Source organism: Marmota marmota, unplaced genomic scaffold, assembly GCF_001458135.2.
Source record: "Marmota marmota marmota unplaced genomic scaffold, marMar, whole genome shotgun sequence".
Lineage (NCBI taxonomy): Eukaryota > Metazoa > Chordata > Mammalia > Rodentia > Sciuridae > Marmota > Marmota marmota.
In genome coordinates this window covers 2,660,808-2,674,021 of record NW_026000249.1, presented here as the reverse complement: position 1 = coordinate 2,674,021, position 13,214 = coordinate 2,660,808, and the positions used below count along the sequence as shown (strand labels likewise).

The 13,214-nt window shown below is 34.9% G+C and overlaps 1 protein-coding gene across 5 annotated transcripts in view; it reads right to left on the bottom strand.

Annotated features, from left to right (window-relative positions):
* Positions 1–13,214, bottom strand: part of Frmpd4 (FERM and PDZ domain containing 4) — a 779,038-nt gene that overhangs the window by 161,627 nt on the left and 604,197 nt on the right. The gene's annotated exons all lie outside the window — the stretch shown is intronic.

Sequence of the window (13,214 nt, the reverse complement as noted above, 5' to 3'; positions counted from 1 at the left end):
GGGGGTGGGGGGGGGAGGTAGAGAGAGAGAATGTTATGAGAAAATGTCATTGGTTTCCTTTTGGGGATGTTAGGAAACCAAGTCATTATTTTGATAACTGGGGCATAAATGAAAGCCTATAACAGATAGTTGATGAGAAGAAGTTTGTCCTTATGGAAATGCTTCAGTTAATTTATGCAGTTGGAATGACAGAATTAGGATATCACCATTTCCCATCACCTATTGAATTAATATTTAAGCAAGGATCATCAGTGGCTATTAACATTATACCCATAGAAAAATCATGTGCCTCCAAATGTAAGTACTCCATATTACCAATGAAATATTCTCCCCCTTATAAAACAAAATTAACTGGAACTTAATCAAATATCCAGATCTAACCACCAATTTCCAGAAAGTATAGTATAATGGGAACATGTTAAACACCACCATGGGTATATGATAAACAATATCCAGAAAATAGGCAAACTCATAGAGTAAATGAAATATTTTTCTACACATACATTAAAGCAAAATTCTAGAGATAAGAAGAGATTTGAGAGACACATCAATCAACTGCTATTTATGGCTCTCATTTGGACACTAATTTATCCAAACTACAAAATAATTCCTGAAATCATTGGGAGAAACTTAACCCAGACTGGATATTTGGTGGTATTTAGAAATTACTATCTTTCTTGTGTATGATAATGGTACTATCATTAAATAGTTTGGATCTATAGATACAGATCTACACATCTGATATGATGTTTTGAGCTTTGCTTCAAGAAACCTAGGTGGGAGTGAAGTATGGGGCATAAATGAGCTAAAGACTAGACACGAATTAATTATTGAAACTGCATGATGGGCATAAACGAGCTCATTGTACTTTTCTCTCATTGTGTACGTGGTTTATCCCTCCAGTTTTTCAAAGTAAAATGTTATTTCTAATACTATAGAAATTAATGAAAAATAAGAAACACATATGTAAATATTATTTACATGATAAATTATGAAAATATGCTCACAAAATAATACATATTTCACAAGAACACATAGGAATAAAATGAATAATCAGGAAACATAATATTTCCCAAGGAGAGAAAAAAAAACATTTAGCATATATACATATATTCATATAAATACAAACTTATTGTATATACATATATTGTATATATTCATATATATATACACAATATAAAGAGGACATAATATATTTATGTATTTATGTGAACATATATATACTTTATTCATCCATGCTTATACATAGTATAAAAGAGAACAAATACACCCAGATATATGTAGATCCATATATGAACATGTATATCAGGAGGAAGTCTTACAAGAATCAAAAATTGTAAAGTTCTAGTAATTTAGGAATATTATCAAATCAATCTTTTTCATCCACGATCCAAAGAAAAATACAAGTGTGCATATAGAGAACAGTTTTTTTTTCTTTTGCTACCTCATTTGGCTCAGAAAATAAATACTTTTTTAAATAAATGGGTTGGAAAAGTGCTTTCAAAATAGAAGCTTCAAACATAGTACTGTATTTCTTGTACTTGTCATGCTATTATGAAATATTCAATAGGAGTATACCTCAGTGAATCCAAAATAACTTATTCCACTTTCTGCTATGAAAAATATCAGATTTTTTTATTCATGAGTTTTATGCTTCAAGAAGATGCTAACATTTTTAAAGTCATTAAGAATCAATCAGTCTATTGATTTTTTTCACTTTGGCTTGGTTAATTTCCATACCCAACAAAGAAACCTAGAATACTAATAGAATTTTTGTCTACCAATTTTAATTAATTTAATTATAGTTTTAAACTCATGTGTCTAAAGCCCTGATCTTTACACAAGCAATCCACACCTTTTCAATGTATAACTATACCTAATTACTTTCCCTGTTAGGAAGGTGTATCTCCAAGTCCCAAAGTGTCTACTTAGGAAATAAATAAACACAATCTTTGAATCTAACTAAAATGTACCCTATTACATATGCAAATATTTAAGCTAGAATAACAAAAAAAATCATAGGTTCTGGTTTTAAGAAATACAAATCTCACTAACTTTATGCATTAGATGCCATCAGTGTCCTCTATAATATGCCTATCACTTGACTATCTAGACATATTTTATGTTAAAATGATAGACTGGGGAGATAGCAATGGGTACTGCTAAATTAAAAATGGTTATGTTGCCCAAAGGTTTTGGAAAATGCTGAACTGAGAGCATGAATAAGCTCTTCTTTATTCAGACAAATAATACTAATGAGCATTGTGATTCTCCAATGAAAGGAAGAAAGTAAGCCATAGTTTTTCTAGAAACAATTTCCTTTCATAGAGCTTTGTATTGGACTAATGTTTGGTAAAACGCAGTTTGGGAAATGCTACTGGCACCTGGATACTGCCAACAACAGCAGCATGAACCACATTAAGTCTTTTTGTAGTTCTGATTCAGAACTTTCATTTTCTGAAACAGATGTAGCAATTGGCAAATTTACAGAAAAAAAATACTACCATCTATGAAGACACACTCTGGGCTTCTGTATTAAAGAACTCTTATACAAAATATAAACTTGTTTTGAGAACTAATCAAGAAAAAGTACATTGACTTCAGCTATAGATTTTAAAGGAAGATGACCTAAAATTTGAATAATGTAATTTTATGAGAAATTAAAACAATCACTATCAGTAAAAGAAAAAGAATATCTCAGTGTGTACATTTCAGGAATATAATTCATAAAACAAATGACACTTTTTACTCTGAAGAACTTTCAAAGGAGAGTCTAGGATGTTAGTACTTCTGAACTGGCCCAGAAATGGAGACCTCTGGGGAGATAACTAGATCTTTACCTTGATGCCATAAACCCATCTGATGGAATACTTGCTTACATAGACACACTTTTTGCTAGAAGTGATGGCTATTCTATATAATAATGTATGAAATCTTAAGAATATGAACATTTTCATAAGAAAACTTATTTATTAGTTGTAACTCCATTCTCCTAACTCTGCAAATGATATTCCTGAGGACAGAGGGGAAATTAGGAAGTTTTTCAAAAAAGTAGTTTTGCAAAAATAAATAAATTAAAATAAAATGGGGCTTCTTCTTCTTTGTTTCCCCCCTTATGTTGGGGATCAATCCCAAGACCTCATGAACACAATAACACTGAGTTCCATCCCCAACCCCAGCCTAAGCTTCTGAGAAAACCTGTCTTCATAAATAGCTACTCTACTGGAACTATCTGAGGTATTGAGCCATCTTGCTAAGAAACTCATGATGAAAGATCAAGCCCCATTAGATATCTGGGCCCTATTTTCTTCCTTCACCAACTCAAATTTTACCTCCAAGTACAGGTTTATCTATAGCCAACTACTTCCCTAACCCATGCCTGCCTGACTTTATTAAAACCTATATCTCAGGAGGCTAAGGAAGATTGCAAATTCCAGGTCAGCCTGGGTAATTTAGTGAAATCCTATCTGAAAAAGGAAAATTAAGAACAAGGGTTGGAGATGTAGTTCAGTGTTAGAATACCCCTGGGTTCAATCACCAGTACCACAAGAAAAAAAGAAAACATAAATAAAATGAAATAAACCCTATACCCATTGCCTAGCCCAACAAACCAACACGCAATCTTGTCTACTTCACCTTCAATTGGTGACTGCCATGCTCTCCACAAGATGCTCAGTACCCTACCAGTTCCATGAAACTCAGTTTTCAATCAGTTCACAAAAAGGTGGAAAGAATGTTGAAAAGCGTTTCTGTGCCTTAGTGACAGTTTTTAAGGAAAGCCAAGGAATAGTAGAGAGTCGAATTCTGAACTGGATGACATTGTGTTACCATATTGCTAGACAGCTGAGAAGCACAATTTCAGTAGAACTAGATAGGATGCCAGACTTTAGCATTTAGCAGCTATGTAATTTAGGACAAGTAAACTTTTCTGAGCCTCAGTGCTCATAAAGCATTAAGTTACCATATTGTAGTGAATGAAGTGCAAAAATATAAAAGCACAATATAGATGGCTGGGTTTGTACACTGGTAAAAGAAGGCCCTTGTAAAAACTTTTTAAAGAATTATAAAATACCTTATAAAATCTTGTTCATTTAAAATCACTTCCACCCTTCCTATAATGCCTAGATATCCATGAGAATACTTCATGTCTAACTAAGATTTGAGGAAGTCTAACTAAGATTTGTTCATTTTCAGACATCTTGTTCTTCAATAAAAATATACTAGGACAGTATAACCCATGAGGAAAGTTTTCATGCAAAGATATTTACATCAAGAATCTAATAGCTGGCCATGGTGGTGCACGCCTATAATCCACTGGCTCAGGAGGCTGAGGCAGGAGGATTGCAAGTTCAAAGCTGGCCCCAGCAGCAACTTAGCAAGGCCCTAAGCAATTTAGTGAGACCCTGTCTCAAAATGAAAAATAAAAAAGTGCTGCAGATGTGGCTTAGTGATATAAAAAAGAATCAAAATAATGATGTGACAAAAAAATCTTAAAGAGTACATTTCCTTCAAATTTAAAATCAATAGGAAAATAAAGATGTTTAGAAATAAATTAAATTTATACTTACATAGTGCGCCTTCTAAATTTCTTGTATGTATCATTGATCGTTTTTAGTTCTCCAGAGAGATTTACAACTAGAGGTCATTAAAATGGACATAATAGAGTTAGAACCTCGAATCCTAGAAGCTTTCATTAAATGTCTATTTATTTGTACCACTTATAATCCCTTATATTCTTTGACAGATTTACCTAACCTGTGCCAATTTATTTAGTTTTTATTAAATTAGTTAAATGATTTTTTATTAAGTTGGTTATTGCAAAAAGCCATACCTGATCATTGCAGAGAAGATGGGAAATAGAGGTTTTCTTTTTTTCTTTTTTTTTTTAATTGCTTCTTTTCCTTCAGCCCATGGTTAGTTGTTTAGGATATTTTTTTTGCCAGCATTTTTTTATGTTTAAATATTTGCATGTATTAGTAGATGGTACTTCTTTTTTTGATAGTACTTCTTATATACTTTTTATACCTTATCGCTATGTCATAAATATTTTATCTTAATATTTTCAGCCTGAAAGTACCTATAGATAACGTGTACATAAATAGGCATGATTGTGTTCCAATGTGACTTTATTTATGGACACTTAAGTTTACATTTCATCATTCTTCACCTGCCATAAAATATTCTTCTTCTCTCCAACAATCTTTTAAAAATTGTAAAAATAGCTTTACCTCTGAGCCATACAATACCAGGTGGTGCACTGTGGATTGCTGATCCCTGCATTATAGCACAAAGAACATGGCTCTGGAGCTGGATCATTTGAGTTGAATTGGTAATCCTGTTGCTAGCATTGTGACCTTGGGCAAGTTGATATTTCTGTGCCTCAATTCCTCAACTGTAGAAGGAGGAAGCACTACTCTGTAGAACTGTTGAGGGGGTACTTAGTACTTAATAAGTACTTAATAAACATTTACTGTTATTATTGGCCTTTTCATATTTATATATAAACCCCACCGTGGCTGTACATGTTGGGTACCAGTATTTTGTGGAGGAGGATGTGATGAGTGGCATAGAAGCTTTGCTGAATCCAATTCCATGGGGTTTGTTGGTTGGAGTCTGCCACTTGTGCTACTTTGGTAACAAGATTGAGATTATTGGATCATATATATTCCTGCATGGAAAAATATGGAAAAGTCCACTACATTTCTAAATACAACTAAATTATATGCTGAGTCAGTAACTTTTGGGGGCAGGCCTAGAATTTTGCCATCATGTTTCACATTATTTATTTGGAAAAGTTCATTCTATGTTCCAATTTTTTGTTTATAAACCAATAATTGGAAAATGCTCTGGTCATAAGACAGAGTACTGTAGAGCTGTATAAGACAATAGGAATAAAAGCAGTTTTCAAGAAATAAAAGGTCTCACAATTTGGGACATAATATATTTCACTTGATAATGGCTATCATAAAACAAACATTCATTAGAAAATGATATGCCAAAATTTGGACCACTCTTCCATTGACATATTGAAAGTGCCACTCAAAATGATGGTTTTAAATGGCATTGTTTACCAGTTGCTTTTTTTTTTTTCCAGCTGTGACTAGCAGTGGTTTTAAGTAGTTCAGCTCAATAAAGACAAGTTAAATGACTCACTGATAATTAGGGAGTTTTCATTTCTATGTTCTAGATGTGCCACTGATTGGGACTCATACTTAGCTTTTCAAATTTCCTTTAAGGCATTGGAGCCCTAAACTGGAAAGAATACTTTAATAAAGGGTTGGCCCATGACTTGAAGTGCTGAAATTGAACTCCATGCCATTTCCTCCTCCTCCCTCTCTATTTCCTTGCAGTTCACCATTAAATATCATTATTGCGCTCTTTCCAAAATAAACTGAAATATGTGAGTCTGTAGCTTAAACCCCAGTCTGTGGGCTCATTAAAATAACATGCAGAGTTCATCCCCCTTGCCTGGAAATATGTGCTACACAGTTTCCAAGGGAGTTATGTCCGTGTGAATTAAATTTGGAAATCTGTGGAGTTTTTCCTTTTTGTACTTGGTTCACAGAGACTGCCCTAGGGCACATACCATCCTGAGAGACTTTGATATATCTTACACTTTGGTCCTGATGATAGGGAGACATAAAGGAGAAAAGTACTCATTCTTCAGCTGCTGTACAGGCAATGATTGAATTTGATGGAGCCATGGAGAACATCTCTAGAATAAACAAAATTCTGTGATTCAGTGTGCTAATATAAAGGCCTGAAAGTTGGTATGACAAGGTAGACAGCCAGGTAGAGAATTCAATTGGGTCAGATATAAATATTCAAGAGCATGGTAGGTCCTGAGAATATGAAAAAAGCAATATTTTACCAAGTTCAAAGATCTTAAAATTATACAGAAAGAGCATTTATACTTACACAAAACTATGCAAAATTCAGTAATTTGGGTATGGTTTGCCATTTTGTTTTGAACAAGAAGAAAGGATTAGATATTACGCATAATTAAACTCCAGAAAGCTGGGTTGTATGAGCACACCTCTGGAAAGCTATGGGTTTACCAATCACCCACTATGGTTCCTTCTCTCTTCCTTTTTTCATATTGGGTAGGTTTAAGAGATGGTCAGAAAAGCTCAGATATTCTTAAAATTCATTTTTTATTAGTTGTGATTATTGTCTTTAATGGCAAATTGTATCTATAAACATCCTTGTGAGAAATTCTTCTTAAAAATTTGTATAAAGATAAAAACTCTTTATCTCCTGAATCTTCTGGACTTTATTTCTGATGACAGGTGTTCCATTGGTTCATATTTTCTGATTTACTGTGGCTTTCTGGAAGCTCAATATTAAACATAAAGTTCAGTTCCAGGCATTATCCTAGCTTTCTCCCATGTTTACCTTCTGGAGATAATTAGGAGACTTTATTATATCCATAGCCATTTATTGGGTTGGAATTCATCCTAAGTACTTCTCAGATAAGTGCAAAATATAATCATATTTTACAGGTTCATTTTAATTTCTCTAGAATTTACCTGTGAATCAGTTACATTATTCCCCATGTTTTTTGACTATTGGGTTCCTCTCTAGTTCAAAGAAATCATACAGTATAGACCTGAAAAAATATTCTGTCTTCCTACAATAGTCATTCTGTCTCAAAGGGGAAAATGGACTACATTTAGTTTACTCTGCACCAGGCAATGAGCTAAATATTTACACATCTTGAGTCCCTGTAGCTTTGTGTCTATACTCCATGTCAGGGGTCAGCAAACTTTTTCTGAAAAAGGCCAGATAGTAAATATTTTAGGTTTTGTGGTTTATGCTGTAACAAAACTCCATTGTGATACAGAGGCAGAGACAATATGTAAACAAATGGGCATGGTTGTGTGTCAATAAAACTTCACTAATATAAACAAGCTGACAGCTAGATTTGGCCTGTGGTCTGTAGTGTGTTGATTCCTGTTCTAAATGAAGTACAATTTCACCCATCTTTCAGATAAGAAAAGTAATTCTAAGAGAAGTTAAATGATTTGGCTAAAGTTCTACCAAGAGTAAATGTGAAGCTGATATTTGGATCTTAGTATCTGAACCTTATTTGATTCCCAATACCCTTCTCTATTGAGTCATGCTGCTCTCAGAGGTCAAGTATTTGAGCGTCAGTTTCCTGTTCTACCAACCAGAAGATCTGAATTCAGATGGCCTTTACTATCTCTTTCTCACTCAGCAAGTTTTTACATGTTTTGTGCTGTGGACATCTTTGAGTCTAACAAGGCCACTTTTAAGAATAAACTTCATAAATGCATAAAATAAAATACACAATATTACAAAGGAAAACAATTCCATTAACATACAGTTTTCAAAAAACATTTGAAGGCTATAGAAGGTTTCTGAACTTCAATACTACTGACACTTTGGACTGGACAATTGTTTATTTTTTGGTGGTGGTGGGGTGTCCTGTGCACTGTAAGATGTTTTCAGCATCCTTTCCCACTGCTCACTAGAGGTCAATAAAACTCCCTTCCCTAAATGTATCAACCAAAAATGTGTCCTTACATTGCCAAATGTGCTGTGTGGGGTAAAATCCTTCTAACCAAGAGCCACTGGGCTATAGTAATAAATGTACTCCTCCATGCATGTTCAGTGATAAGATATAGTTAATAGTCTCAATAACATCAAAACTTTGAAGTAGTGGTAAGCATCAATGATATTTGATACCCACTAAAAGTAGAATATGACTGTTTCAGTCAGCTTTTTGCTCCTGTAATCAAAGGACCTGACAAGAACAATTTTAGAGGAGCAAAAGTTTATTTTGAGCTCACAGTTTCAAAGGTCTCAGTCAATAGATAGTCAACTCCATTCCTTAGGACCCAAGGTGAGGTAAAACATCATGAGGGAGGTGTGTGGCAGAGGAAAGCAGCTGGAAATATGGCACCGAGAAGTAGAGAGAGAGAGAGTGTTCCACTCACTGGGGACAAAATATAAACCCCAAAGGCATGCCTCCATAACCTACATTGTCCATCCAAACCCTAACTGCCTACAGTTATCATCCAGTTTATTCCTATCAGGGGATCAATTCACTGATTAGGTTAAGGCTCTCATTATGCAATCTTTTCACCTTTAAGCTTTCTTGCATTGTTTCACGCATGAGCTTTTTGGGGAGGCCACACATCTAAACCACGACAATGACATAACATCTATTTGTGTTTTCTAACTGGTAAGAAAATCACAGGTACTGTCCAGTATATTGCTTATATTCCTGATTGAAAAAAAAAATTCTCACTAACAGTTTGAGTTTAGATAAAGATAAAAATAAACCCCCTCTAATAGAAGTTCATGAATTCTGAATTCTATCCACAGAGTTCTTGGAGATCCACGAGCCTCATATTAGGAAGCTCTAGTTTAAATACATAATAAAGATGTGAGGCTAAGTTAGCCTTTACTTAATTTTAACAGACCACAGAGATCATCTAAACTTAATGTACTATTTTAAAACTGATAAAGCCTGGGCTGAGACAGGGAAAGCGATTTCTTCAAGGTCATATAATTGTTCAGCAGGAAGCATAAAGCTTGAGCTACCTTGTTTCCAGATAAGACATCATTCCCCAGTGGCCCATGATGAACACTTTTCTCATCTGTTTGTGCTGACACATTGCTGACCTCCAAAACACTGTAACTTCTTGAATCCCAATTTCTTACTAAAATGTTAAGACTTGATCCCTGACCTCTGAACCTTAATTGATTGTGAATTTTTGAAGACCTTAAAGAACAAGAGACTGCAGACTAAACTTAAGATCTGTAAACAAAGCATTAGGTGAAGAAACAATGAGGGAAGGCAGAATGGAGTGTTGCAAAGGTCATATCTGACGGCTTCATTAAGGAACTGAATGAGGTGGAAATAAGCATGTTAGAGCTACTCTCAGACATTGTTATTAAGTTGGAAGAGTTGAAAGTACCAGAGAAGGAATAGATAATCTAAAAACACCCAAGGAAGCTATGAAAATGAGCAGGAGGTAAATGAAAATTTGGATTGGAAGACATAATATTGGAAAACAGTTGACAGCCTATCAACAACAGTGACATCAGCCAAGTCACCAATATTGAGTGATACTTTAAGGTCTTTGACACTCAAAGTGTGGTCCATGAATCAGTAGCATAAATATTGCCTGGACTCTTGTCAGAAATACAGAATCTTGGACTGGGAATGTGGCTCACTAGTAGAGCATATGCCTAGCATGTGCAAGACCCTGGGTTCCATCCCTAGCACTGAAAAAAGAAAAGAAAACAAAAATAAACACAGAATTTTATGCAAACCTGTAATTTCAGCAACTCAGGAGGCTGAGGCAGGTGGAATACAAGTTCAAGACTAGCCTGGGCAACTTAGCAAGACCCTGTCTCAAAATCAAAATCAAGGGCTGGGAATATAGCTTAGTGTTATAGTACAACTGAGTTTACCCAGTAACACAAAACAACAACAAGAAAAAAGAAAATAAATACAGAATCTCAAGCCCCACTCCAAATTTCAAACTTGGAATCCACATTTTAAATATATGTACAGATAGTATAATTTTTTTCAATATTATTTCTGTTTGTCAGTGCCAGAGATCTAATCTAGGGCCTAAACAGATGCTAGGCAAGCCCTTTAACACTAAGCTACCCCTTCAGCCCCTTGGATGGTGCATGTTGAACTTTGAGAAGCATTGCCTCGAAATATGATGTCAAGAGGTATGGTTGTAACATGGGAAGAAAGGTTACTATAGGATATGCAAGGACAGAACTTTTTGATTTGAGCTTCTGGAGTGAAAATCAGCATTCCCATGTCCTTTACTAAAATCAAAGGAATGCTAAATGACTCCATTGGACAGACTGGTAGCTGCTTAGTATAATGTTTTTAAACAAAATACTGAAAAATCTAATAGGTTTCAAAAATCTTAATATGATTTACATAAAGAATTATTTTTGTTTTCTGAAGAAATCATTCTTTCTTGAATTTTTTTGAATTGGATAAAATAACAAATTGCCACTGAGAAATAACAAAGCAATGGATTACCATAAAGAAGAAACCTGGGATAATTTTCTAATTGCTCTCCTAGTTCTTCCTACTCTCACTAGAGCCCCCTGAGGGTCTTATTACTTCCTTCTGTTTATTATCTTTTCTGTCCCCCAAACTGATTTCTCTTCTGTATTTTCTTGGATGATTTATAATATTATCCATACTTCTATCCAACTATCTAGCCACACACATATTCACCCATCCATCTATATACCATCCATCCGTCCATCCATCATCTATTTATTCATTCATCTCTCTATCCACTTGTTAATTTAGGGAATACCAACCAAGTCCTAGGAATCACTAAAATCAGAATTGAGATTCTGAAAACAAATAAGACATACTCATTCTTTTAAGAGACTTTTATTCTCCTGAGGTAGAAATTCCAGAGAAATCTTTGGCTCTTCCACATCCTTCCCTCATTTCTCACAACATTTTCTTGGATCTGATAACCTTGTAAATTTCAGACCTAAAAAATATGCTGATTTAAAACTCTATCTGAATGGCCTTTGTTTGCCTGAATCTTATTTTACATCATAAAACATTCTCCTTGAAATATTTTCTTAGCCTCCTATCTACTATCTCCAGTAACAATTTCACCTGGCCTCTATAGTTCCTTCCCCTAACCGCTTTGGTACTGGGGATTGAACACTGGGTAATTTACCACTGAGATATATCTTATTTTTTATTTTGAGACAGGGTCTTGCTAAATTGCTGAGAATCTCACTAATATGTTGAGGCTGGCCTTGAACTTGTTGTAATCCTCCTGCTTCAGACTTCTGAGTCACTGGTACTACAGGAGTACACCACTATGCCTGGCACCATAATCCATTTCTAAGGCATGCATTTCACCACATTATTCTACTTGAAGTCATCTCTCTACATTTATATGATGAAACCCAAACTCGATGGCATGGCATTTATGTTCCTTTCCCTAATGACTCCAATGCATCTTTCTAGACTCATTTCATAACAACAATTTCCTGTCCCATACCACAACCTTAACATTCTAGTAATATTATACCACCAGTGTTCCTAGCATGTATCATACTGCATCACATTTCTATGCCTTTCATCTTTTGTGTGTGTTTTATGCTTGGAAAGCCATTTCTACTTACTTCATTTCTTAAGAACCATTTCCAATATCATTTTTTTCCCCTGGGAACACTGTTGTGAAAAAAGAAGAGTGTTACAGAAGTTCCAACAAAAGTATGGTCTGAATATTTGTGCCCCTCATTCATGTTGAAATCGTAACCTCCAAGGTGATGGTTATTAGGAGGTAGGCCCTATATTAGATCATGAGAGTTCTACCTCATGGGATTATTGCTTTTATAAAAGATGCTCCAGAGAGCTAGTTGACTCCCTTCATCATGTCTGAGCACAGCTAAAAGGTGCTGTCTATGAACCAGGAAATGAGCTCTCACCAGGCTCCAAATTTGCTAGTTTCTTGATCTTAGACTTTCTAGCCTCCAGCAACTGTGAGAAATAAATTTCTGCTATTTATAAGCTACCTGGTTTATTTTTTGTTACAGTAGCCCAAATGGGGCAAGCCACATTAAGTTTGAGCTTAACTGTGAAACTTCATTCTTATCTTTGTTTATAAACAAAAGCATCCATCTTTTTCATGTTCTTATTTGGTTTTGAATCTGTCTGTACTATATGATTTTTCCATATTTTTCCTATTTCTCATGCTACTTTCTACAACATTTGGCATATAGTAAATTAGTCAATAAATTCCTGATCACTGATTGGTTGATTGGCAATTATAGAAGGGTTTTTAAATGTCAGAAGTTATTGCGTGAGAGAACATTTCAATTTCCCCTGATAAGCCAAAAGGACTTCTTATACTTTAAAATTTCCTTGGAATGAAAATTTGATAAGCTTTGTCTAATGTCTTAGGAAAAATTCCAACCATGACACCTGTGTTACTCAGCTTTGTATCACTATGACCAAAATATCTCTCCAGAACAACTTAGAAGAGAAAGAGTTTATTTTGGCTCATGTTTCCAGAGATTTAGTTCATGATCAGTTGATTCCATTGCTCTGGGTCCAAGGTGAGGCAGGGCATCATGGATAAAGTGCATGGTGGAGGAGCACTGCTCTATTCATGGTAGCCAGGAAGGAGAGGGATGGGGAGGGAGAGAGAGAAGTGGAGAGGGAGAGGGAGAGA